The sequence below is a fragment of the Paramisgurnus dabryanus genome, chromosome 20 (assembly GCF_030506205.2).
Source record: "Paramisgurnus dabryanus chromosome 20, PD_genome_1.1, whole genome shotgun sequence".
In the NCBI taxonomy this organism is placed as follows: domain Eukaryota; kingdom Metazoa; phylum Chordata; class Actinopteri; order Cypriniformes; family Cobitidae; genus Paramisgurnus; species Paramisgurnus dabryanus.
In genome coordinates, this window is record NC_133356.1 from 371,370 (window position 1) to 399,165 (window position 27,796).

Consider the following 27,796-nt stretch of genomic DNA (forward strand, 5'->3'; position numbering starts at 1 on the left):
CTGCGGAACTTTTTCGGAAGAAGCCCACGTTCAATTTACGGCAATTCTTTTCCGTAGCGGCTACGCTGACGTGTCCCGATCGTTACGAATTTTGAGTATGTTTGTCGTCAATAGTCCCTGACGCGCCCTATGTGACGGCGTTATCCTGCAACATTGTTTACGCACCGTTATGGCCAAAAAGATTGGCAAAGACCGCGAAGGCACACTGTGATAAATCAGAGTCAGGCGATCTCCCGCGCAGGCTAGAAAGGCCGCTCGACTCCGAAACTCCGCCCTCCCGTTACGTGGCCTGCCACTGTCTACGTGTTGAAATTGCGTCACCGCAGAGTTTTCCTGAGCCGAGTTGCCAACCCTAGCCCTAACCCTAGCTTTAAGCCCACGTTCAATTCAGAAAACACCAACTCGGCCAAGGAACGTCATAGAGACGTGCGGTTGGTGTCATTTGAAAGCTCCCTCGGCCCCCTTCAAAACGCCCCCACCCCCAGGTCTCTAGGACCTCCCCTTCCGGAGATATAACAAATGAGCTTAAATATTCAAATGCCCGTAGCTCCGCCCCCGAAAGGGACACGTCCTTGACCTTGGGCTTGTTGGAAAGGTCTGATTCGGGCCTTTCCAACGAACCCAAGTTCAAGTCTCTCCGACCTTCCTCGCCCAAGCAAAGAGCCCTAAACTTTAGCCTATTTCACGTGTTTTACAAAAAACACTAAGTCCAAGCCAAGGTCTGTGTGCCCACTGTGACCTTTAACCTTCATGAGCTAAAGTGAACAAAGCATTATTAATGTGTGTCATATGTGCATAATGTGTATACAACGCCTGCGTGCACACTGCGTGTCATATGTGCATACAGGGCCTATGTGCATGCATTATTAATGTGTGTGATATGTGTATAATGTGCATGCAGGGCCTCTGTTCACACTGTGTGTCATTTGTGCTTAATGTGCAGACAGGGCCTATGAGCACACTGTGACCTTTAATAATGCTTTAATCCCTTTAGGTCATAGAGGTTAAAGTGCATTGTGAGCTGAATTTGACCTTTGGCCTTTGCATTGTAACAATGTGCTTGTGTGTTTTGCAGGTTTCATTCAAATGTAACAGTCTCAGATGTTAAAGCATGTGTGTTTGCATTCTTTTAAACCATCTGATGTAGGCCTTGCATCCATGTGAGCTGAATTTGACCTTTGGCCTTTGCATTGTAACAATGTGCTTGTGTGTTTGGCAGGTTTCATTCAAATGTAACAGTCTTAGATGTTGAAGCATGTGTGTTTGCAGTCTTTTAAACCATCTGATGTAGGCCTTGCATCCATGTGAGCTTACTTTGACCTTTGGCCTTTGCATTGTAACTATGTGCTTGTGTGTTTTGCAGGTTTCATTCAAATGTAACAGTCTTAGATGTTGAAGCATGTGTGTTTGCAGTCTTTTAAACCATCTGATGTAGGCCTTGCATCCATGTGAGTTTACTTTGACCTTTGGCCTTTGCACTGTAACAATGTGCTTGTGTGTTTTGCAGGTTTCATTCAAATGTAACAGTCTCAGATGTTAAAGCATGTGTGTTTGCATTCTTTTAAACCATCTGATGTAGGCCTTGCATCCATGTGAGCTGAATTTGACCTTTGGCCTTTGCATTGTAACAATGTGCTTGTGTGTTTGGCAGGTTTCATTCAAATGTAACAGTCTTAGATGTTGAAGCATGTGTGTTTGCAGTCTTTTAAACCATCTGATGTAGGCCTTGCATCCATGTGAGCTTACTTTGACCTTTGGCCTTTGCATTGTAACTATGTGCTTGTGTGTTTTGCAGGTTTCATTCAAATGTAACAGTCTTAGATGTTGAAGCATGTGTGTTTGCAGTCTTTTAAACCATCTGATGTAGGCCTTGCATCCATGTGAGCTTACTTTGACCTTTGGCCTTTGAATTGTAACAATGTGCTTGTGTTTTTTGCATGTTTTTTTCAAATGTAACAGTCTTAGATGTTGAAGCATGTGTGTTTGCAGTCTTTTAAACCATCTGATGTAGGCCTTGCATCCATGTGAGCTTACTTTGACCTTTGGCCTTTGCATTGTAACTATGTGCTTGTGTGTTTTGCAGGTTTCATTCAAATGTAACAGTTTTAGATGTTGAAGCATGTGTGTTTGCAGTCTTTTAAACCATCTGATGTAGGCCTTGCATCCATGTGAGATGAATTTGACCTTTGGCCTTTGCATTGGAACTATGTGCTTGTGTGTTTTGCATGTTTCATTCACATTTAACACTCTCAGATGTTGAAGCATGTGTGTTTGCAGTCTTTTAAACCATCTGATGTAGGCCTTGCATCCATGTGAGCTTACTTTGACCTTTGGCCTTTGCATTGTAACAATGTGCTTGAGTGTTTTGCAGGTTTGATTCAAATGTAACAGTCTTAGATGTTGAAGCATGTGTGTTTGCATTCTTTTAAACCATCTGATGTAGGCCTTGCATCCATGTGAGCTGAATTTGACCTTTGGCCTTTGCATTGTAACAATGTGCTTGTGTGTTTTGCAGGTTTCATTCAAATGTAACAGTCTTAGATGTTGAAGCATGTGTGTTTGCATTCTTTTAAACCATCTGATGTAGGCCTTGCATCCATGTGAGCTGAATTTGACCTTTGGCCTTTGCATTGTAACAATGTGCTTGTGTGTTTTGCAGGTTTCATTCAAATGTAACAGTCTTAGATGTTGAAGCATGTGTGTTTGCATTCTTTTAAACCATCTGATGTAGGCCTTGCATCCATGTGAGCTGAATTTGACCTTTGGCCTTTGCATTGTAACAATGTGCTTGTGTGTTTTGCAGGTTTCATTCAAATGTAACAGTCTTAGATGTTGAAGCATGTGGGTTTGCAGTCTTTTAAACCATCTGATGTAGGCCTTGCATCCATGTGAGCTGAATTTGACCTTTGGCCTTTGCATTGTAACAATGTGCTTGTGTGTTTTGCAGGTTTCATTCAAATGTAACAGTCTTAGATGTTGAAGCATGTGTGTTTGCATTCTTTTAAACCATCTGGTGTAGGCCTTGCATCCATGTGAGCTGAATTTGACCTTTGGCCTTTGCATTGTAACAATGTGCTTGTGTGTTTTGCAGGTTTCATTCAAATGTAACAGTCTTAGATGTTGAAGCATGTGTGTTTGCAGTCTTTTAAACCATCTGATGTAGGCCTTGCATCCATGTGAGCTTACTTTGACCTTTGGCCTTTGCATTGTAGCTATGTGCTTGTGTGTTTTGCAGGTTTCATTCAAATGTAACAGTCTTAGATGTTGAAGCATGTGGGTTTGCAGTCTTTTAAACCATCTGATGTAGGCCTTGCATCCATGTGAGCTGAATTTGACCTTTGGCCTTTGCATTGTAACTATGTGCTTGTGTGTTTTGCAGGTTTCATTCAAATGTAACAGTCTTAGATGTTGAAGCATGTGTGTTTGCAGTCTTTTAAACCATCTGATGTAGGCCTTGCATCCATGTGAGTTTACTTTGACCTTTGGCCTTTGCACTGTAACAATGTGCTTGTGTGTTTTGCAGGTTTCATTCAAATGTAACAGTCTCAGATGTTAAAGCATGTGTGTTTGCATTCTTTTAAACCATCTGATGTAGGCCTTGCATCCATGTGAGCTGAATTTGACCTTTGGCCTTTGCATTGTAACAATGTGCTTGTGTGTTTGGCAGGTTTCATTCAAATGTAACAGTCTTAGATGTTGAAGCATGTGTGTTTGCAGTCTTTTAAACCATCTGATGTAGGCCTTGCATCCATGTGAGCTTACTTTGACCTTTGGCCTTTGCATTGTAACTATGTGCTTGTGTGTTTTGCAGGTTTCATTCAAATGTAACAGTCTTAGATGTTGAAGCATGTGTGTTTGCAGTCTTTTAAACCATCTGATGTAGGCCTTGCATCCATGTGAGCTGCATTTAACCTTTGGCCTTTGCATTGTAGCTATGTGCTTGTGTGTTTTACAGGTTTCATTCACATTTAACACTCTCAGATGTTGAAGCATGTGTGTTTGCAGTCTTTTAAACCATCTGATGTAGGCCTTGCATCCATGTGAGCTTACTTTGACCTTTGGCCTTTGAATTGTAACAATGTGCTTGTGTGTTTTGCATGTTTTTTTCAAATGTAACAGTCTTAGATGTTGAAGCATGTGTGTTTGCAGTCTTTTAAACCATCTGATGTAGGCCTTGCATCCATGTGAGCTTACTTTGACCTTTGGCCTTTGCATTGTAACTATGTGCTTGTGTGTTTTGCAGGTTTCATTCAAATGTAACAGTTTTAGATGTTGAAGCATGTGTGTTTGCAGTCTTTTAAACCATTTGATGTAGGCCTTGCATCCATGTGAGATGAATTTGACCTTTGGCCTTTGCATTGGAACTATGTGCTTGTGTGTTTTGCATGTTTCATTCACATTTAACACTCTCAGATGTTGAAGCATGTGTGTTTGCAGTCTTTTAAACCATCTGATGTAGGCCTTGCATCCATGTGAGCTTGCTTTGACCTTTGGCCTTTGCATTGTAACAATGTGCTTGAGTGTTTTGCAGGTTTCATTCAAATGTAACAGTCTTAGATGTTGAAGCATGTGTGTTTGCAGTCTTTTAAACCATCTGATGTAGGCCTTGCATCCATGTGAGCTTGCTTTGACCTTTGGCCTTTGCATTGTAACAATGTGCTTGAGTGTTTTGCAGGTTTCATTCAAATGTAACAGTCTTAGATGTTGAAGCATGTGTGTTTGCAGTCTTTTAAACCATCTGATGTAGGCCTTGCATCCATGTGAGCTTACTTTGACCTTTGGCCTTTGCATTGTAACAATGTGCTTGAGTGTTTTGCAGGTTTGATTCAAATGTAACAGTCTTAGATGTTGAAGCATGTGTGTTTGCATTCTTTTAAACCATCTGATGTAGGCCTTGCATCCATGTGAGCTGAATTTGACCTTTGGCCTTTGCATTGTAACAATGTGCTTGTGTGTTTTGCAGGTTTCATTCAAATGTAACAGTCTTAGATGTTGAAGCATGTGTGTTTGCAGTCTTTTAAACCATCTGATGTAGGCCTTGCATCCATGTGAGCTTACTTTGACCTTTGGCCTTTGCATTGTAGCTATGTGCTTGTGTGTTTTGCAGGTTTCATTCAAATGTAACAGTCTTAGATGTTGAAGCATGTGGGTTTGCAGTCTTTTAAACCATCTGATGTAGGCCTTGCATCCATGTGAGCTGAATTTGACCTTTGGCCTTTGCATTGTAACAATGTGCTTGTGTGTTTTGCAGGTTTCATTCAAATGTAACAGTCTTAGATGTTGAAGCATGTGTGTTTGCATTCTTTTAAACCATCTGGTGTAGGCCTTGCATCCATGTGAGCTGAATTTGACCTTTGGCCTTTGCATTGTAACAATGTGCTTGTGTGTTTTGCAGGTTTCATTCAAATGTAACAGTCTTAGATGTTGAAGCATGTGTGTTTGCAGTCTTTTAAACCATCTGATGTAGGCCTTGCATCCATGTGAGCTTACTTTGACCTTTGGCCTTTGCATTGTAGCTATGTGCTTGTGTGTTTTGCAGGTTTCATTCAAATGTAACAGTCTTAGATGTTGAAGCATGTGGGTTTGCAGTCTTTTAAACCATCTGATGTAGGCCTTGCATCCATGTGAGCTGAATTTGACCTTTGGCCTTTGCATTGTAACAATGTGCTTGTGTGTTTTGCAGGTTTCATTCAAATGTAACAGTCTTAGATGTTGAAGCATGTGTGTTTGCATTCTTTTAAACCATCTGATGTAGGCCTTGCATCCATGTGAGCTGAATTTGACCTTTGGCCTTTCCATTGTAACAATGTGCTTGTGTGTTTTGCAGGTTTCATTCAAATGTAACAGTCTTAGATGTTGAAGCATTTGTGTTTGCAGTCTTTTAAACCATCTGATGTAGGCCTTGCATCCATGTGAGCTGAATTTGACCTTTGGCTTTTGCATTGTAACAATGTGCTTGTGTGTTTTGCAGGTTTCATTCAAATGTAACAGTCTTAGATGTTGAAGCATGTGTGTTTGCAGTCTTTTAAACCATCTGATGTAGGCCTTGCATCCATGTGAGCTTACTTTGACCTTTGGCCTTTGCATTGTAGCTATGTGCTTGTGTGTTTTGCAGGTTTCATTCAAATGTAACAGTCTTAGATGTTGAAGCATGTGGGTTTGCAGTCTTTTAAACCATCTGATGTAGGCCTTGCATCCATGTGAGCTGAATTTGACCTTTGGCCTTTGCATTGTAACAATGTGCTTGTGTGTTTTGCAGGTTTCATTCAAATGTAACAGTCTTAGATGTTGAAGCATGTGTGTTTGCATTCTTTTAAACCATCTGATGTAGGCCTTGCATCCATGTGAGCTGAATTTGACCTTTGGCCTTTCCATTGTAACAATGTGCTTGTGTGTTTTGCAGGTTTCATTCAAATGTAACAGTCTTAGATGTTGAAGCATTTGTGTTTGCAGTCTTTTAAACCATCTGATGTAGGCCTTGCATCCATGTGAGTTTACTTTGACCTTTGGCCTTTGCATTGTAACAATGTGCTTGTGTGTTTTGCAGGTTTCATTCAAATGTAACAGTCTTAGATGTTGAAGCATGTGTGTTTGCATTCTTTTAAACCATCTGATGTAGGCCTTGCATCCATGTGAGCTGAATTTGACCTTTGGCCTTTCCATTGTAACAATGTGCTTGTGTGTTTTGCAGGTTTCATTCAAATGTAACAGTCTTAGATGTTGAAGCATTTGTGTTTGCAGTCTTTTAAACCATCTGATGTAGGCCTTGCATCCATGTGAGCTGAATTTGACCTTTGGCCTTTGCATTGTAACAATGTGCTTGAGTGTTTTGCAGGTTTCATTCAAATGTAACAGTCTTAGATGTTGAAGCATGTGTGTTTGCAGTCTTTTAAACCATCTGATGTAGGCCTTGCATCCATGTGAGGTGATTATGACCTTTGGCCTTTGCATTGTAACAATGTGCTTGTGTGTTTTGCAGGTTTCATTCAAATGTAACAGTCTTAGATGTTGAAGCATGTGGGTTTGCAGTCTTTTAAACCATCTGATGTAGGCCTTGCATCCATGTGAGTTTACTTTGACCTTTGGCCTTTGCATTGTAACAATGTGCTTGAGTGTTTTGCAGGTTTGATTCAAATGTAACAGTCTTAGATGTTGAAGCATGTGTGTTTGCATTCTTTTAAACCATCTGATGTAGGCCTTGCATCCATGTGAGCTGAATTTGACCTTTGGCCTTTGCATTGTAACTATGTGCTTGTGTGTTTTGCAGGTTTCATTCAAATGTAACAGTCTTAGATGTTGAAGCATGTGGGTTTGCATTCTTTTAAACCATCTGATGTAGGCCTTGCATCCATGTGAGCTGAATTTGACCTTTGGCCTTTGCATTGTAACAATGTGCTTGTGTGTTTTGCAGGTTTCATTCAAATGTAACAGTCTTAGATGTTGAAGCATGTGTGTTTGCAGTCTTTTAAACCATCTGATGTAGGCCTTGCATCCATGTGAGCTTACTTTGACCTTTGGCCTTTGCATTGTAACTATGTGCTTGTGCAGGCACGTGCACACATAGACATCAAAGGGGGCTTGAGCACCTGCCCTTTTTATTCCTGGAGAGAAAGTGCCCTTTTTTTCTGGGGGGCTTTAAAAAAAAATAATAATATGATCTTTATTCATATAACAACTGATGTCTGTCTGTTTCTTGTGTTTTTTACTTGTTGCTTATTTAATTTAACATTAATTTATTCAGGAATCATTTAAATTATATTTAAACTCTTATATAAAGAAAAATAGCGCTATTTGTGGCACACAAACGGTTAACAGATGAGTCCCGCCTTCAAAATTCACATTGCTAATATGATTGGCTTTACCTTTCCTTAGTCCCGCCTCTCTAACTTACTTCGCTTTATGATTGGTTTGGCTACACTCGTGCTGCATCATTCGCACTTCAAGCGCCAAAGCTCAGCCTGAACGAGACGCGATCATGTGCATGATTATGCAGGCAGCTACCGGTAAGTGTGTGAGAAAGAAAGCATTCTTATATTAACAGTTTCATGCACAAAATATGGGACACGTTGTTACACATAATGATTCAGGCAGGGACATTGTTTTCCATGGCAATCCCATATTTACCTGAAGAGTTGCAAACTTGTATCCGTATAGTGTATGTAGTTTAAACAGTAAAATAATAAAGCACAAACAATAAAATAATTGCTAACTACAGCTTTTTTGTTTGCGTTTTTTGTAATGGCTGTTAAATAAGTATAATGTGTTATACTGGAGTGCTGGAGTAGATTGGGAAGAAATCTGATGGTTCAGTATTTAACTTGCCCAGTCTGAATTTTCACTGACATCACAAAAAAGTAAAATATAAAATACAAATAAAATAGGCCTAATCTATATTTGTTGTTTCTGACATGTGTAACCCTAATAAATATGAAACCTAAGGTTAAAGGTGCCATAGGATGTGTTGTCATAATATGTTAAATTGTTCTTTGACAATTACATAGAAGGTATGTTGCTTTATTAAGTGCAAACATTATCCAGAAACGTTTTTACATGTCCATTTACAACCCTAGAATTTGTCATTTGAATGAAATGGTTCAAAAAGTTTTATTTTTGCCCTATTTGAAAGGGTCATGAATAATAATGTTGAGCTCTGCTCTGATTGCTCTGCTCTGAGGCTCATGCCAGAAGCTCACATTAGTAAACAGACCTTATATTTTGAGCCCTTATCAGACAAAAATACATTTTGAGTAACAACTAACAACTAATCAGCTAAATGCTAGCATATAATATAGCATTTACATTTATTGGCCTGTAGCGCTAACTCAGCAGTCATAACTTTGTTTTTAGCATTTTAACAAATTTGTAATTAATGTGTAATTTAATGTTTTCAAAACATGCACATTGTGTAATGGCTTCCTTTGCTGCTCTATAAACCTACTACTAAGGAGACCATGATGTCTGTGTGAACTGATTATTTTGTAGACATATTTTGAAAATTAAACAATTGCGTGAGTTTGAGGAAGATAAAATTAATTAACTTTTTTAATATTTTTTTTTTAAAAAGGAAGTCAGAATTGCGTTAATATATATACTTTTTGTTTTAAAAAAAGAAAAATATATACATAATTATGAGAAGTGCCCTTTATTTCACTTGAGCCCATCCCCCTCAAAATGTCTGTGCACGTCCCTGTGCTTGTGTGTTTTGCAGGTTTCATTCAAATGTAACAGTTTTAGATGTTGAAGCATGTGTGTTTGCAGTCTTTTTAACCATCTGATGTAGGCCTTGCATCCATGCGAGATGAATTTGACCTTTGGCCTTTGCATTGTAACTATGTGCTTGTGTGTTTTGCAGGTTTCATTCAAATGTAACAGTCTTAGATGTTGAAGCATGTGTGTTTGCAGTCTTTTTAACCATCTGATGTAGGCCTTGCATCCATGCGAGATGAATTTGACCTTTGGCCTTTGCTTTGTAACAATGTGCTTGTGTGTTTTGCAGGTTTCATTCAAATGTAACAGTCTCAGATGTTGAAGCATGTGTGTTTGCATTCTTTTAAACCATCTGATGTAGGCCTTGCATCCATGTGAGGTGATTATGACCTTTGGCCTTTGCTTTGTAACAATGTGCTTGTGTGTTTTGCAGGTTTCATTCAAATGTAACAGTCTTAGATGTTGAAGCATGTGTGTTTGCAGTCTTTTAAACCATCTGATGTAGGCCTTGCATCCATGTGAGCTTACTTTGACCTTTGGCCTTTCCATTGTAACAATGTGCTTGTGTGTTTTGCAGGTTTCATTCAAATGTAACAGTCTTAGATGTTGAAGCATGTGTGTTTGCATTCTTTTAAACCATCTGATGTAGGCCTTGCATCCATGTGAGCTGCATTTAACCTTTGGCCTTTGCATTGTAGCTATGTGCTTGTGTGTTTTGCAGGTTTCATTCAAATGTAACAGTCTTAGATGTTGAAGCATGTGTGTTTGCAGTCTTTTAAACCATCTGATGTAGGCCTTGCATCCATGTGAGCTGAATTTGACCTTTGGCCTTTGCACTGTAACAATGTGCTTGTGTGTTTTGCAGGTTTCATTCAAATGTAACAGTCTTAGATGTTGAAGCATGTGTGTTTGCAGTCTTTTAAACCATCTGATGTAGGCCTTGCATCCATGTGAGCTGCATTTAACCTTTGGCCTTTGCATTGTAGCTATGTGCTTGTGTGTTTTGCAGGTTTCATTCAAATGTAACAGTCTTAGATGTTGAAGCATGTGTGTTTGCAGTCTTTTAAACCATCTGATGTAGGCCTTGCATCCATGTGAGCTGAATTTGACCTTTGGCCTTTGCACTGTAACAATGTGCTTGTGTGTTTTGCAGGTTTCATTCAAATGTAACAGTCTTAGATGTTGAAGCATGTGTGTTTGCAGTCTTTTAAACCATCTGATGTAGGCCTTGCATCCATGTGAGCTGAATTTGACCTTTGCACTGTAACAATGTGCTTGTGTGTTTTGCAGGTTTCATTCAAATGTAACAGTCTTAGATGTTGAAGCATGTGTGTTTGCAGTCTTTTAAACCATCTGATGTAGGCCTTGCATCCATGTGAGCTTACTTTGACCTTTGGCCTTTGCATTGTAACTATGTGCTTGTGTGTTTGGCAGGTTTCATTCAAATGTAACAGTCTTAGATGTTGAAGCATGTGTGTTTGCAGTCTTTTAAACCATCTGATGTAGGCCTTGCATCCATGTGAGTTTACTTTGACCTTTGGCCTTTGCACTGTAACAATGTGCTTGTGTGTTTTGCAGGTTTCATTCAAATGTAACAGTCTTAGATGTTGAAGCATGTGTGTTTGCAGTCTTTTAAACCATCTGATGTAGGCCTTGCATCCATGTGAGCTGAATTTGACCTTTGGCCTTTGCATTGTAACAATGTGCTTGTGTGTTTTGCAGGTTTCATTCAAATGTAACAGTCTTAGATGTTGAAGCATGTGTGTTTGCAGTCTTTTAAACCATCTGATGTAGGCCTTGCATCCATGTGAGTTTACTTTGACCTTTGGCCTTTGCACTGTAACAATGTGCTTGTGTGTTTTGCAGGTTTCATTCAAATGTAACAGTCTCAGATGTTAAAGCATGTGTGTTTGCATTCTTTTAAACCATCTGATGTAGGCCTTGCATCCATGTGAGCTGAATTTGACCTTTGGCCTTTGCATTGTAACAATGTGCTTGTGTGTTTTGCAGGTTTCATTCAAATGTAACAGTCTCAGATGTTAAAGCATGTGTGTTTGCAGTCTTTTAAACCATCTGATGTAGGCCTTGCATCCATGTGAGCTGAATTTGACCTTTGGCCTTTGCATTGTAACAATGTGCTTGTGTGTTTTGCAGGTTTTATTCACATTTAACACTCTCAGATGTTGAAGCATGTGTGTTTGCATTCTTTTAAACCATCTGATGTAGGCCTTGCATCCATGTGAGCTTACTTTGACCTTTGGCCTATGCCCTCTATGTAATTTGGTCCCCAGGGGCCCTCAGAGCCATAAATGGCAGATGGGCAGTTTAATGTGCTAATGTGAAGAAAAGTGGGCACATGGTCAATGCATAAGTTGGCAGTGGGCAAAATAAACTATCAGTGGGCAACATAGCTTGGGGCCCCAAGGGGCCAAGCCCAGGGGCCAAAAGTTGTTTTCCTTAATTGCAGACAAAGTAAAATGGGCACCCAGTGGGCCTGTAATCATTTGGCACTTGGGGCCCCCAGAGCTTGGGGCTCTTTAGGTCATTTGGCCCCCAGGGGCCCTCAGAGGCATAAATGGCAGATGGGCAGTTTAATGTGCTAATGTGAAGAAAAGTGGGCACATGGTCAATGCATAAGTTGGCAGTGGGCAAAATAAACTATCAGTGGGCAACATTACTTGGGGCCCCAAGGGGGCCAAGCCCAGAGGCCAAAAGTTGTTTTCCTCAATGGCAGACAATACTTTGGCACTTGGGTCCCCCAGAGCCTGGACCCTCTGGGTCATTTGGCCCCCAGGGACCCATAGAGGCATAAATGGCAGATGGGCAGTTTAATGTGCTAATGGGCAAAAAAGTGGGCAAATGGTCAATGCATAAGTTGGCAGTGGGCAAAATAAACTGTCAGTGGGCAACATAACTTGGGGCCCCCAGGGGGCCAAGCCCAGGGGCCAAAAGTTTTTTTCCTCAATTGCAGACAAAGTAATTGGGCAGCCAATGGGCCTGGAATACTTTGGCACTTGGGGCCCCCAGAGCTTGAGGCCCTCTAGGTCATTTGGCCCCCAGGGGCCCTCAGAGCCATAAATGGCAGATGGGCAGTTTAATGTGCTAATTGGCAAAATAGTGGGCAAATGGTCAATGCATAAGTTGGCTGTAGGTGAAATATACTGTCAGTGGGCAACAAAACTTGGGGCCCCCAGGGGCCCTCAGAGGCATAAATGGCAGATGGGCAGTTTAATGTGCTAATGGGCAAAATAGTGGGCAAATGGTCAATGCATAAGTTGGCTGTGGGTGAAACAAACTGTCTGTGGGCAACATAAATGGCAGATGGGCAGTTTAATGTGCTAGTGGGCAGAAAAGTGGGCTAATGGTCAATACATAAGTTGGCAGTGGGCAACATAAACTGTCAGTGGGCAACATAACTTGGGGCCCCCAGGGGCCCTCAGAGCCATAAATGACAGATGGGCAGTTTAATGTGCTAGTGGGCAGAAAAGTGGGCTAATGGTCAATACATAAGTTGGCAGTGGGCAAAATAAACTGTAAGAGGGCAACATAACTTGGGGCCCCAAGGGGGCCAAGCCCAGGGGCCAAAAGTTGTTTTCCTCAATTGCAGACAAAGTAATTGGGCAGCCAGTGGGCCTGGAATACGTTGGCACTTGGGGCCCCCAGAGCTTGGGGCCCTCTAGGTCATTTGGCCCCCAGGGGCCCTCAGAGCCATATATGGCAGATGGGCAGTTTAATGTGCTAATGGGCAAAATAGTGGGCAAATATTCAATGCATAAGTTGGCTGTGGGTGAAATATACTGTCAGTGGGCAACAAAACTTGGGGCCCCCAGGGGCCCTCAGAGCCATAAATGGCAGATGGGCAGTTTAATGTGCTAGTGGGCAGAAAAGTGGGCTAATGGTCAATACATAAGTTGGCAGTGGGCAACATAAACTGTCAGTGGGCAACATAACTTGGGGCCCCCAGGGGCCCTCAGAGCCATAAATGACAGATGGGCAGTTTAATGTGCTAGTGGGCAGAAAAGTGGGCTAATGGTCAATACATAAGTTGGCAGTGGGCAAAATAAACTGTCAGTGGGCAACATAACTTGGGGCCCCAAGGGGGCCAAGCCCAGGGGCCAAAAGTTGTTTTCCTCAATTGCAGACAAAGTAATTGGGCAGCCAGTGGGCCTGGAATACTTTGGCACTTGGGGCCCCCAGAGCTTGGGGCCCTCTAGGTCATTTGGCCCCCAGGGGCCCTCAGAGCCATAAATGGCAGATGGGCAGTTTAATGTGCTAATGGGCAAAATAGTGGGCAAATGGTCAATGCATAAGTTGGCTGTGGGTAAAATAAACTGTCAGTGGGCAACAAAACTTGGGGCCCCCAGGGGCCCTCAGAGGCATAAATGGCAGATGGGCAGTTTAATGTGCTAATGGGCAAAATAGTGGGCAAATGGTCAATGCATAAGTTGGCTGTGGGTAAAATAAACTGTCAGTGGGCAACATAACTTGGGGCCCTAAGGGGGCCAAGCTCAGATGCCAAAAGTTGTTTTCCTCAATGGCAGAAAATACTTTGGCACTTTGGGCCCCCAGAGCCTGGAGCCCTCTGGGTCATTTGGCCCCCAGGGGCCCATAGAGGCATAAATGGTAGATGGGCAGTTTAATGTGCTAATGGGCAAAATAGTGGGCAAATGGTCAATGCATAAATTGGCTGTGGGTGAAATAAACTGTCAGCGGGCAACATAACTTGGGGCCCCCAGGGGGACAAAATAATGAGTTAGGGGGAAGAATAATTGTTTGGTGGGAAGAGGGGGGGTGGGGTCTTTTGGCCCTCGGGGGCCCGGGGCCCTCAAGCCATATTGTGACAAAATAATGAGTTAGGGGGCAGAATAATGGTTTGGTGGGCAGAGGGGGGTGGGGTCTTTTGGCCCCTGGGGGCCCGGGGCCCTCAGGCCATGTTTTGACAAAATAATGAGTTAGGGGGAAGAATAATGGTTTGGTGGGCGGGGGGGGTGGGGACTTTTGGCCCCTGGGGGCCCGGGGCCCTCAGGCCATGTTGTGACAAAATAATGGGTTAGGGGGATGAAAAGAGGGTCTGTGGGAAGGGGGGGCGGGGTCATGGGGCCCCCAGGGTCCCGGTGCCTTTGGTGTATTAAGTGACAAAATAGCAAGTTAGGGGGCAGAATAGTTGCTCTGCGGGCAGGGAGGGTTTGGTTTGTCACGTCCCAGGGTGACGCCCAGCATTTACATGATCTAAATGGGGTGTGCGATATTTCGGCGTACTCTGGGCCAGAATCCCATTCGAGTAAATTGCCATTCAAATAAACTGGGACTGGACAGTGGGTGCACCACCGGGTGGATCCCCCCTGAACTGCAAGCTCAGGCCTCAAATAAAGTGTTACAAAAACACCGCCCCGCGCGGCCCCCCGGGGCCTGAGAGGCTCAACGCGACCTTTCCCCCTCGCGGGGAGGGCCCACCGACGCGCCCGCGCCGCCGTCGGACCCCCGAAAAATTTTGGGGGCCCGGCGCACACCGTCCACGAACCGACGTCCGATTCCCCATTAGCTAACTGGAATGTAGATGCGAGTGGCCTAACGGCGAGTTTAGGATACTGGAGTTTAGGATACTGGACATGCGGATACTGGACATGCGGATACTGGACATGCGGATACTGGACATGCGGATACTGGAGTTTAGGATACTGGAGTTTAGGATACTGGAGTATAGGATACTGGAGTTTAGGATACTGGAGTTTAGGATACTGGAGTTTAGGATACTGGAGTTTAGGATACTGGAGTTTAGGATACTGGACAGGCGGATGCTGGAGTTTAGGATACTGGAGTTTAGGATACTGGACATGCGGATGCTGGAGTTTAGGATACTGGAGTTTAGGATACTGGAGTTTAGGATACTGGACATGCGGATGCTGGAGTTTAGGATACTGGAGTTTAGGATACTGGAGTTTAGGATACTGGACAGGCGGACGCTGGAGTTTAGGATTCTGGAGTTTAGGATACTGGACAGGCGGATGCTGGAGTTTAGGATACTGGACATGCGGATGCTGGAGTTTAGGATACTGGAGTTTAGGATGCTGGAGTTTAAGATACTGGACAGGCGGACGCTGGAGTTTAGGATACTGGAGTTTAGGATACTGGAGTTTAGGATACTGGAGTTTAGGATACTGGAGTTTAGGATACTGGAGTTTAGGATACTGGAGTTTAGGATACTGGAGTTTAGGATACTGGAGTTTAGGATACTGGACATGCGGATGCTGGAGTTTAGGATACTGGAGTTTAGGATACTGGACATGCGGATGCTGGAGTTTAGGATACTGGAGTTTAGGATACTGGACAGGCGGACGCTGGAGTTTAGGATACTGGAGTTTAGGATACTGGAGTTTAGGATACTGGAGTTTAGGATACTGGAGTTTAGGATACTGGAGTTTAGGATACTGGAGTTTAGGATACTGGACATGCGGATGCTGGAGTTTAGGATACTGGAGTTTAGGATACTGGACATGCGGATGCTGGAGTTTAGGATACTGGAGTTTAGGATACTGGACATGCGGATGCTGGAGTTTAGGATACTGGAGTTTAGGATACTGGAGTTTAGTATACTGGAGTTTAGGATACTGGACATGCGGATGCTGGAGTTTAGGATACTGGAGTTTAGGAGACTGGACATGCGGATGCTGGAGTTTAGGATACTGGAGTTTAGGATACTGGAGTTTAGGATACTGGAGTTTAGCATACTGGACATGCGGATGCTGGAGTTTAGGATACTGGAGTTTAGGATACTGGAGTTTAGGATACTGGACATGCGGATGCTGGAGTTTAGGATACTGGAGTTTAGGATACTGGAGTTTAGGATACTGGAGTTTAGGATACTGGAGTTTAGGATACTGGAGTTTAGGATACTGGAGTTTAGGATACTGGACAGGCGGATGCTGGAGTTTAGGATACTGGACATGCGGATGCTGGAGTTTAGGATACTGGAGTTTAGGATACTGGAGTTTAGGATACTGGACATGCGGATGCTGGAGTTTAGGATACTGGAGTTTAGGATACTGGAGATTAGGATACTGGACATGCGGATGCTGGAGTTTAGGATACTGGAGTTTAGGATACTGGACATGCGGATGCTGGAGTTTAGGATACTGGACATGCGGATGCTGGAGTTTAGGATACTGGACATGCGGATGCTGGAGTTTAGGATACTGGAGTTTAGGATACTGGAGTTTAGGATGCTGGAGTTTAGGATACTGGAGTTTAGGATACTGGAGTTTAGGATACTGGACATGCGGATGCTGGAGTTTAGGATACTGGAGTTTAGGATACTGGAGTTTAGGATACTGGAGTTTAGGATACTGGAGTTTAGGATACTGGAGTTTAGGATACTGGAGTTTAGGATACTGGACATGCGGATGCTGGAGTTTAGGATACTGGACTTTAGGATACTGGAGTTTAGGATACTGGACATGCGGATGCTGGAGTTTAGGATACTGGAGTTTAGGATACTGGAGTTTAGGATACTGGAGTTTAGGATACTGGAGTTTAGGATACTGGAGTTTAGGATACTGGAGTTTAGGATACTGGACATGCGGATGCTGGAGTTTAGGATACTGGAGTTTAGGATACTGGAGTTTAGGATACTGGACATGCGGATGCTGGAGTTTAGGATACTGGAGTTTAGGATACTGGACATGCGGATGCTGGAGTTTAGGATACTGGAGTTTAGGATACTGGAGTTTAGGATACTGGAGTTTAGGATACTGGACATGCGGATGCTGGAGTTTAGGATACTGGAGTTTAGGATACTGGAGTTTAGGATACTGGAGTTTAGGATACTGGACATGCGGATGCTGGAGTTTAGGATACTGGAGTTTAGGATACTGGACATGCGGATGCTGGAGTTTAGGATACTGGAGTTTAGGATACTGGAGTTTAGGATACTGGAGTTTAGGATACTGGACATGCGGATGCTGGAGTTTAGGATACTGGAGTTTAGGATACTGGAGTTTAGGATACTGGACATGCGGATGCTGGAGTTTAGGATACTGGAGTTTAGGATACTGGACATGCGGATGCTGGAGTTTAGGATGCTGGAGTTTAGGATGCTGGACATGCGGATGCTGGAGTTTAGGATACTGGAGTTTAGGATACTGGAGTTTAGGATACTGGACATGCGGATGCTGGAGTTTAGGATACTGGAGTTTAGGATACTGGAGTTTAGGATACTGGAGTTTAGGATACTGGAGTTTAGGATACCGGACATGCGGATGCTGGAGTTTAGGATACTGGAGTTTAGGATACTGGAGTTTAGGATACTGGAGTTTAGGATACTGGAGTTTAGGATACTGGACAGGCGGATGCTGGAGTTTAGGATACTGGACATGCGGATGCTGGAGTTTAGGATACTGGAGTTTAGGATACTGGAGTTTAGGATACTGGACATGCGGATGCTGGAGTTTAGGATACTGGAGTTTAGGATACTGGAGTTTAGGATACTGGACAGGCGGACGCTGGAGTTTAGGATACTGGAGTTTAGGATACTGGACAGGCGGATGCTGGAGTTTAGGATACTGGACATGCGGATGCTGGAGTTTAGGATACTGGAGTTTAGGATGCTGGAGTTTAGGATACTGGAGTTTAGGATACTGGACAGGCGGACGCTGGAGTTTAGGATACTGGAGTTTAGGATACTGGACAGGCGGACGCTGGAGTTTAGGATACTGGACATGCGGATGCTGGAGTTTAGGATACTGGAGTTTAGGATACTGGAGTTTAGGATACTGGAGTTTAGGAAACTGGACATGCGGATGCTGGAGTTTAGGATACTGGAGTTTAGGTAACTGGACAGGCGGATGCTGGAGTTTAGGATACTGGACATGCGGATGCTGGAGTTTAGGATACTGGAGTTTAGGATACTGGAGTTTAGGATACTGGAGTTTAGGAGACTGGACATGCGGATGCTGGAGTTTAGGATACTGGAGTTTAGGATACTGGAGTTTAGGATACTGGACATGCGGATGCTGGAGTTTAGGATACTGGAGTTTAGGATACTGGAGTTTAGGATACTGGACATGCGGATGCTGGAGTTTAGGATACTGGAGTTTAGGATACTGGACAGGCGGATGCTGGAGTTTAGGATACTGGACATGCGGATGCTGGAGTTTAGGATACTGGAGTTTAGGATGCTGGAGTTTAGGATACTGGAGTTTAGGATACTGGACAGACGGACGCTGGAGTTTAGGATGCTGGAGTTTAGGATACTGGACATGCGGATGCTGGAGTTTAGGATACTGGACATGCGGATGCTGGACAGGCGGACGCTGGAGTTTAGGATACTGGAGTTTAGGATACTGGACATGCGGATGCTGGAGTTTAGGATACTGGAGTTTAGGATACTGGAGTTTAGGATACTGGACATGCGGATGCTGGAGTTTAGGATACTGGAGTTTAGGATACTGGAGTTTAGGATACTGGACAGGCGGACGCTGGAGTTTAGGATACTGGAGTTTAGGATACTGGACAGGCGGATGCTGGAGTTTAGGATACTGGACATGCGGATGCTGGAGTTTAGGATACTGGAGTTTAGGATGCTGGAGTTTAGGATACTGGAGTTTAGGATACTGGACAGGCGGACGCTGGAGTTTAGGATACTGGAGTTTAGGATACTGGACAGGCGGATGCTGGAGTTTAGGATACTGGACATGCGGATGCTGGAGTTTAGGATACTGGAGTTTAGGATACTGGAGTTTAGGATACTGGAGTTTAGGAAACTGGACATGCGGATGCTGGAGTTTAGGATACTGGAGTTTAGGATACTGGACAGGCGGATGCTGGAGTTTAGGATACTGGACATGCGGATGCTGGAGTTTAGGATACTGGAGTTTAGGATACTGGAGTTTAGGATACTGGAGTTTAGGAGACTGGACATGCGGATGCTGGAGTTTAGGATACTGGAGTTTAGGATACTGGAGTTTAGGATACTGGACATGCGGATGCTGGAGTTTAGGATACTGGAGTTTATGATACTGGAGTTTAAGATACTGGACATGCGGATGCTGGAGTTTAGAATACTGGAGTTTAGGATACTGGACAGACGGACGCTGGAGTTTAGGATACTGGAGTTTAGGATACTGGACATGCGGATGCTGGAGTTTAGGATACTGGAGTTTAGGATACTGGAGTTTAGGATACTGGACATGCGGATGCTGGAGTTTAGGATACTGGAGTTTAGGATACTGGACAGGCGGATGCTGGAGTTTAGGATACTGGACATGCGGATGCTGGAGTTTAGGATACTGGAGTTTAGGATGCTGGAGTTTAGGATACTGGAGTTTAGGATACTGGACAGGCGGACGCTGGAGTTTAGGATACTGGAGTTTAGGATACTGGACATGCGGATGCTGGAGTTTAGGATACTGGAGTTTAGGATACTGGAGTTTAGGATACTGGACAGGCGGACGCTGGAGTTTAGGATACTGGAGTTCAGGATACTGGACAGGCGGATGCTGGAGTTTAGGATACTGGACATGCGGATGCTGGAGTTTAGGATACTGGAGTTTAGGATGCTGGAGTTTAGGATACTGGAGTTTAGGATACTGGAGTTTAGGATACTGGACAGGCGGACGCTGGAGTTTAGGATACTGGAGTTTAGGATACTGGACATGCGGATGCTGGAGTTTAGGATACTGGAGTTTAGGATACTGGAGTTTAGGATACTGGAGTTTAGGATACTGGAGTTTAGGATACTGGAGTTTAGGATACTGGAGTTTAGGATACTGGACAGGCGGATGCTGGAGTTTAGGACACTGGACATGCGGATGCTGGAGTTTAGGATACTGGACATGCGGATGCTGGAGTTTAGGATACTGGAGTTTAGGATGCTGGAGTTTAGGATACTGGAGTTTAGGATACTGGAGTTTAGGATACTGGACAGGCGGACGCTGGAGTTTAGGATACTGGAGTTTAGGATACTGGACAGGCGGATGCTGGAGTTTAGGATACTGGACATGCGGATGCTGGAGTTTAGGATACTGGAGTTTAGGATGCTGGAGTTTAGGATACTGGAGTTTAGGATACTGGACAGGCGGACGCTGGAGTTTAGGATACTGGACATGCGGATGCTGGAGTTTAGGATACTGGAGTTTAGGATACTGGAGTTTAGGATACTGGAGTTTAGGATACTGGAGTTTAGGATACTGGAGTTTAGGATACTGGAGTTTAGGATACTGGACATGCGGATGCTGGAGTTTAGGATACTGGAGTTTAGGATACTGGAGATTAGGATACTGGACATGCGGATGCTGGAGTTTAGGATACTGGAGGTTAGGATACTGGACATGCGGATGCTGGAGTTTAGGATACTGGACATGCGGATGCTGGAGTTTAGGATACTGGACATGCGGATGCTGGAGTTTAGGATACTGGAGTTTAGGATACTGGAGTTTAGGATGCTGGAGTTTAGGATACTGGAGTTTAGGATACTGGAGTTTAGGATACTGGACATGCGGATGCTGGAGTTTAGGATACTGGAGTTTAGGATACTGGAGTTTAGGATACTGGAGTTTAGGATACTGGAGTTTAGGATACTGGAGTTTAGGATACTGGAGTTTAGGATACTGGACATGCGGATGCTGGAGTTTAGGATACTGGACTTTAGGATACTGGACTTTAGGATACTGGAGTTTAGGATACTGGACATGCGGATGCTGGAGTTTAGGATACTGGAGTTTAGGATACTGGAGTTTAGGATACTGGAGTTTAGGATACTGGAGTTTAGGATACTGGACATGCGGATGCTGGAGTTCAGGATACTGGAGTTTAGGATACTGGAGTTTAGGATACTGGAGTTTAGGATACTGGACATGCGGATGCTGGAGTTTAGGATACTGGAGTTTAGGATACTGGACATGCGGATGCTGGAGTTTAGGATACTGGAGTTTAGGATACTGGAGTTTAGGATACTGGAGTTTAGGATACTGGACATGCGGATGCTGGAGTTTAGGATACTGGAGTTTAGGATACTGGAGTTTAGGATACTGGACATGCGGATGCTGGAGTTTAGGATACTGGAGTTTAGGATACTGGACATGCGGATGCTGGAGTTTAGGATGCTGGAGTTTAGGATGCTGGACATGCGGATGCTGGAGTTTAGGATACTGGAGTTTAGGATACTGGAGTTTAGGATACTGGACATGCGGATGCTGGAGTTTAGGATACTGGAGTTTAGGATACTGGAGTTTAGGATACTGGAGTTTAGGATACTGGAGTTTAGGATACCGGACATGCGGATGCTGGAGTTTAGGATACTGGAGTTTAGGATACTGGAGTTTAGGATACTGGAGTTTAGGATACTGGAGTTTAGGATACTGGACAGGCGGATGCTGGAGTTTAGGATACTGGACATGCGGATGCTGGAGTTTAGGATACTGGAGTTTAGGATACTGGAGTTTAGGATACTGGACATGCGGATGCTGGAGTTTAGGATACTGGAGTTTAGGATACTGGAGTTTAGGATACTGGAGTTTAGGATACTGGACATGCGGATGCTGGAGTTTAGGATACTGGAGTTTAGGATACTGGAGTTTAGGATACTGGAGTTTTGGATACTGGAGTTTAGGATACTGGAGTTTAGGATACTGGAGTTTAGGATACTGGACAGGCGGATGCTGGAGTTTAGGATACTGGACAGGCGGATGCTGGAGTTTAAGATACTGGACATGCGGATGCTGGAGTTTAGGATACTGGAGTTTAGGATACTGGACAGGCGGACGCTGGAGTTTAGGATACTGGAGTTTAGGATACTGGACATGCGGATGCTGGAGTTTAGGATACTGGAGTTTAGGATACTGGAGTTTAGGATACTGGAGTTTAGGATACTGGACATGCGGACGCTGGAGTTTAGGATACTGGAGTTTAGGATACTGGACAGGCGGATGCTGGAGTTTAGGATACTGGACATGCGGATGCTGGAGTTTAGGATACTGGAGTTTAGGATGCTGGAGTTTAGGATACTGGAGTTTAGGATACTGGACAGGCGGACGCTGGAGTTTAGGATACTGGAGTTTAGGATACTGGACAGGCGGACGCTGGAGTTTAGGATACTGGACATGCGGATGCTGGAGTTTAGGATACTGGAGTTTAGGATACTGGAGTTTAGGATACTGGAGTTTAGGAAACTGGACATGCGGATGCTGGAGTTTAGGATACTGGAGTTTAGGTAACTGGACAGGCGGATGCTGGAGTTTAGGATACTGGACATGCGGATGCTGGAGTTTAGGATACTGGAGTTTAGGATACTGGAGTTTAGGATACTGGAGTTTAGGAGACTGGACATGCGGATGCTGGAGTTTAGGATACTGGAGTTTAGGATACTGGACATGCGGATGCTGGAGTTTAGGATACTGGAGTTTAGGATACTGGAGTTTAGGATACTGGACATGCGGATGCTGGAGTTTAGGATACTGGAGTTTAGGATACTGGACAGGCGGATGCTGGAGTTTAGGATACTGGACATGCGGATGCTGGAGTTTAGGATACTGGAGTTTAGGATGCTGGAGTTTAGGATACTGGAGTTTAGGATACTGGACAGACGGACGCTGGAGTTTAGGATGCTGGAGTTTAGGATACTGGACATGCGGATGCTGGAGTTTAGGATACTGGACATGCGGATGCTGGACAGGCGGACGCTGGAGTTTAGGATACTGGAGTTTAGGATACTGGACATGCGGATGCTGGAGTTTAGGATACTGGAGTTTAGGATACTGGAGTTTAGGAGACTGGACATGCGGATGCTGGAGTTTAGGATACTGGAGTTTAGGATACTGGAGTTTAGGATACTGGACATGCGGATGCTGGAGTTTAGGATACTGGAGTTTAGGATACTGGAGTTTAAGATACTGGACATGCGGATGCTGGAGTTTAGGATACTGGAGTTTAGGATACTGGACAGACGGACGCTGGAGTTTAGGATACTGGAGTTTAGGATACTGGACATGCGGATGCTGGAGTTTAGGATACTGGAGTTTAGGATACTGGAGTTTAGGATACTGGACATGCGGATGCTGGAGTTTAGGATACTGGAGTTTAGGATACTGGACAGGCGGATGCTGGAGTTTAGGATACTGGACATGCGGATGCTGGAGTTTAGGATACTGGAGTTTAGGATGCTGGAGTTTAGGATACTGGAGTTTAGGATACTGGACAGGCGGACGCTGGAGTTTAGGATACTGGAGTTTAGGATACTGGACATGCGGATGCTGGAGTTTAGGATACTGGAGTTTAGGATACTGGAGTTTAGGATACTGGACAGGCGGACCCTGGAGTTTAGGATACTGGAGTTCAGGATACTGGACAGGCGGATGCTGGAGTTTAGGATACTGGACATGCGGATGCTGGAGTTTAGGATACTGGAGTTTAGGATGCTGGAGTTTAGGATACTGGAGTTTAGGATACTGGAGTTTAGGATACTGGACAGGCGGACGCTGGAGTTTAGGATACTGGAGTTTAGGATACTGGACATGCGGATGCTGGAGTTTAGGATACTGGAGTTTAGGATACTGGAGTTTAGGATACTGGAGTTTAGGATACTGGAGTTTAGGATACTGGAGTTTAGGATACTGGAGTTTAGGATACTGGAGTTTAGGATACTGGACAGGCGGATGCTGGAGTTTAGGATACTGGACATGCGGATGCTGGAGTTTAGGATACTGGACATGCGGATGCTGGAGTTTAGGATACTGGAGTTTAGGATGCTGGAGTTTAGGATACTGGAGTTTAGGATACTGGAGTTTAGGATACTGGACAGGCGGACGCTGGAGTTTAGGATACTGGAGTTTAGGATACTGGACAGGCGGATGCTGGAGTTTAGGATACTGGACATGCGGATGCTGGAGTTTAGGATACTGGAGTTTAGGATGCTGGAGTTTAGGATACTGGAGTTTTGGATACTGGACAGGCGGACGCTGGAGTTTAGGATACTGGACATGCGGATGCTGGAGTTTAGGATACTGGAGTTTAGGATACTGGAGTTTAGGATACTGGAGTTTAGGATACTGGAGTTTAGGATACTGGAGTTTAGGATACTGGACATGCGGATGCTGGAGTTTAGGATACTGGAGCTTAGGATACTGGACATGCGGATGCTGGAGTTCAGGATACTGGAGTTTAGGATACTGGACAGGCGGACGCTGGAGTTTAGGATACTGGAGTTTAGGATACTGGAGTTTAGGATACTGGACAGGCGGACGCTGGAGTTTAGGATACTGGAGTTTAGGATACTGGACAGGCGGATGCTGGAGTTTAGGATATTGGAGTTTAGGATGCTGGAGTTTAGGATACTGGAGTTTAGAATACTGGACAGGCGGACGCTGGAGTTTAGGATACTGGAGTTTAGGATACTGGACATGCGGATGCTGGAGTTTAGGATACTGGAGTTTAGGATACTGGAGTTTAGGATACTGGAGTTTAGGATACTGGAGTTTAGGATACTGGACATGCGGATGCTGGAGTTTAGGATACTGGAGCTTAGGATACTGGACATGCGGATGCTGGAGTTTAGGATATTGGAGTTTAGGATACTGGACAGGCGGATGCTGGAGTTTAGGATACTGGACATGCGGATGCTGGAGTTTAGGATACTGGAGTTTAGGATACTGGACAGGCGGATGCTGGAGTTTAGGATACTGGACAGGCGGACGCTGGAGTTTAAAATACTGGAGTTTAGGATACTGGAGTTTAGGATACTGGACAGGCGGACGCTGGAGTTTAGGATACTGGAGTTTAGGATGCTGGAGTTTAGGATACTGGAGTTTAGGATACTGGACAGGCGGATGCTGGAGTTTAGGATACTGGAGTTTAGGATACTGGACAGGCGGATGCTGGAGTTTAGGATACTGGAGTTTAGGATACTGGACATGCGGATGCTGGAGTTTAGGATACTGGAGTTTAGGATACTGGAGTTTAGGATACTGGAGTTTAGGATACTGGAGTTTAGGATACTGGAGTTTAGGATACTGGACATGCGGATGCTGGAGTTTAGGATACTGGAGCTTAGGATACTGGACATGCGGATGCTGGAGTTTAGGATACTGGAGTTTAGGATACTGGACAGGCGGATGCTGGAGTTTAGGATACTGGACATGCGGATGCTGGAGTTTAGGATACTGGAGTTTAGGATGCTGGAGTTTAGGATACTGGAGTTTAGGATACTGGACAGGCGGACGCTGGAGTTTAGGATACTGGAGTTTAGGATACTGGACATGCGGATGCTGGAGTTTAGGATACTGGAGTTTAGGATACTGGATTTTAGGATACTGGAGTTTAGGATACTGGACATGCGGATGCTGGAGTTTAGGATACTGGAGCTTAGGATACTGGACATGCGGATGCTGGAGTTTAGGATACTGGACATGCGGATGCTGGAGTTTAGGATACTGGAGTTTAGGATACTGGAGTTTAGGATACTGGAGTTTAGGATACTGGACATGCAGATGCTGGAGTTTAGGATACTGGAGTTTAGGATACTGGAGTTTAGGATACTGGAGTTTAGGATACTGGAGTTTAGGATACTGGAGTTTAGGATACTGGAGTTTAGGATACTGGACATGCGGAAGCTGGAGTTTAGGATACTGGAGTTTAGGATACTGGAGTTTGAGATACTGGACATGCGGATGCTGGAGTTTAGGATACTGGAGTTTAGGATACTGGAGTTTAGGATACTGGACATGCGGATGCTGGAGTTTAGGATACTGGAGTTTAGGATACTGGACAGGCGGATGCTGGAGTTTAGGATACTGGACATGCGGATGCTGGAGTTTAGGATACTGGAGTTTAGGATGCTGGAGTTTAGGATACTGGAGTTTAGGATACTGGACAGGCGGACGCTGGAGTTTAGGATACTGGAGTTTAGGATACTGGACATGCGGATGCTGGAGTTTAGGATACTGGAGTTTAGGATACTGGATTTTAGGATACTGGAGTTTAGGATACTGGACATGCGGATGCTGGAGTTTAGGATACTGGAGCTTAGGATACTGGACATGCGGATGCTGGAGTTTAGGATACTGGACATGCGGATGCTGGAGTTTAGGATACTGGAGTTTAGGATACTGGAGTTTAGGATACTGGAGTTTAGGATACTGGACATGCAGATGCTGGAGTTTAGGATACTGGAGTTTAGGATACTGGAGTTTAGGATACTGGAGTTTAGGATACTGGAGTTTAGGATACTGGAGTTTAGGATACTGGACATGCGGAAGCTGGAGTTTAGGATACTGGAGTTTAGGATACTGGAGTTTGAGATACTGGACATGCGGATGCTGGAGTTTAGGATACTGGAGTTTAGGATATTGGAGTTTAGGATACTGGACATGCGGATGCTGGAGTTTAGGATACTGGAGTTTAGGATGCTGGAGTTTAGGATACTGGAGTTTAGGATACTGGACAGGCGGACGCTGGAGTTTAGGATACTGGAGTTTAGGATACTGGACATGCGGATGCTGGAGTTTAGGATACTGGAGTTTAGGATACTGGAGTTTAGGATACTGGAGTTTAGGATACTGGAGTTTAGGATACTGGAGTTTAGGATACTGGAGTTTAGGATACTGGACATGCGGATGCTGGAGTTTAGGATACTGGAGCTTAGGATACTGGACATGCGGATGCTGGAGTTTAGGATACTGGAGTTTAGGATACTGGACAGGCGGACGCTGGAGTTTAGGATACTGGAGTTTAGGATACTGGAGTTTAGGATACTGGACAGGCGGACGCTGGAGTTTAGGATACTGGAGTTTAGGATACTGGACAGGCGGATGCTGGAGTTTAGGATACTGGAGTTTAGGATGCTGGAGTTTAGGATACTGGAGTTTAGGATACTGGACAGGCCGACGCTGGAGTTTAGGATACTGGAGTTTAGGATACTGGACAGGCGGATGCTGGAGTTTAGGATACTGGACATGCGGATGCTGGAGTTTAGGATACTGGAGTTTAGGATGCTGGAGTTTAGGATACTGGAGTTTAGGATACTGGACAGGCGGACGCTGGAGTTTAGGATACTGGAGTTTAGGATACTGGACATGCGGATGCTGGAGTTTAGGATACTGGAGTTTAGGATACTGGATTTTAGGATACTGGAGTTTAGGATACTGGACATGCGGATGCTGGAGTTTAGGATACTGGAGCTTAGGATACTGGACATGCGGATGCTGGAGTTTAGGATACTGGACATGCGGATGCTGGAGTTTAGGATACTGGAGTTTAGGATACTGGAGTTTAGGATACTGGACATGCAGATGCTGGAGTTTAGGATACTGGAGTTTAGGATACTGGAGTTTAGGATACTGGAGTTTAGGATACTGGAGTTTAGGATACTGGAGTTTAGGATACTGGACATGCGGAAGCTGGAGTTTAGGATACTGGAGTTTAGGATACTGGAGTTTGAGATACTGGACATGCGGATGCTGGAGTTTAGGATACTGGAGTTTAGGATACTGGAGTTTAGGATACTGGACATGCGGATGCTGGAGTTTAGGATACTGGAGTTTAGGATGCTGGAGTTTAGGATACTGGAGTTTAGGATACTGGACAGGCGGACGCTGGAGTTTAG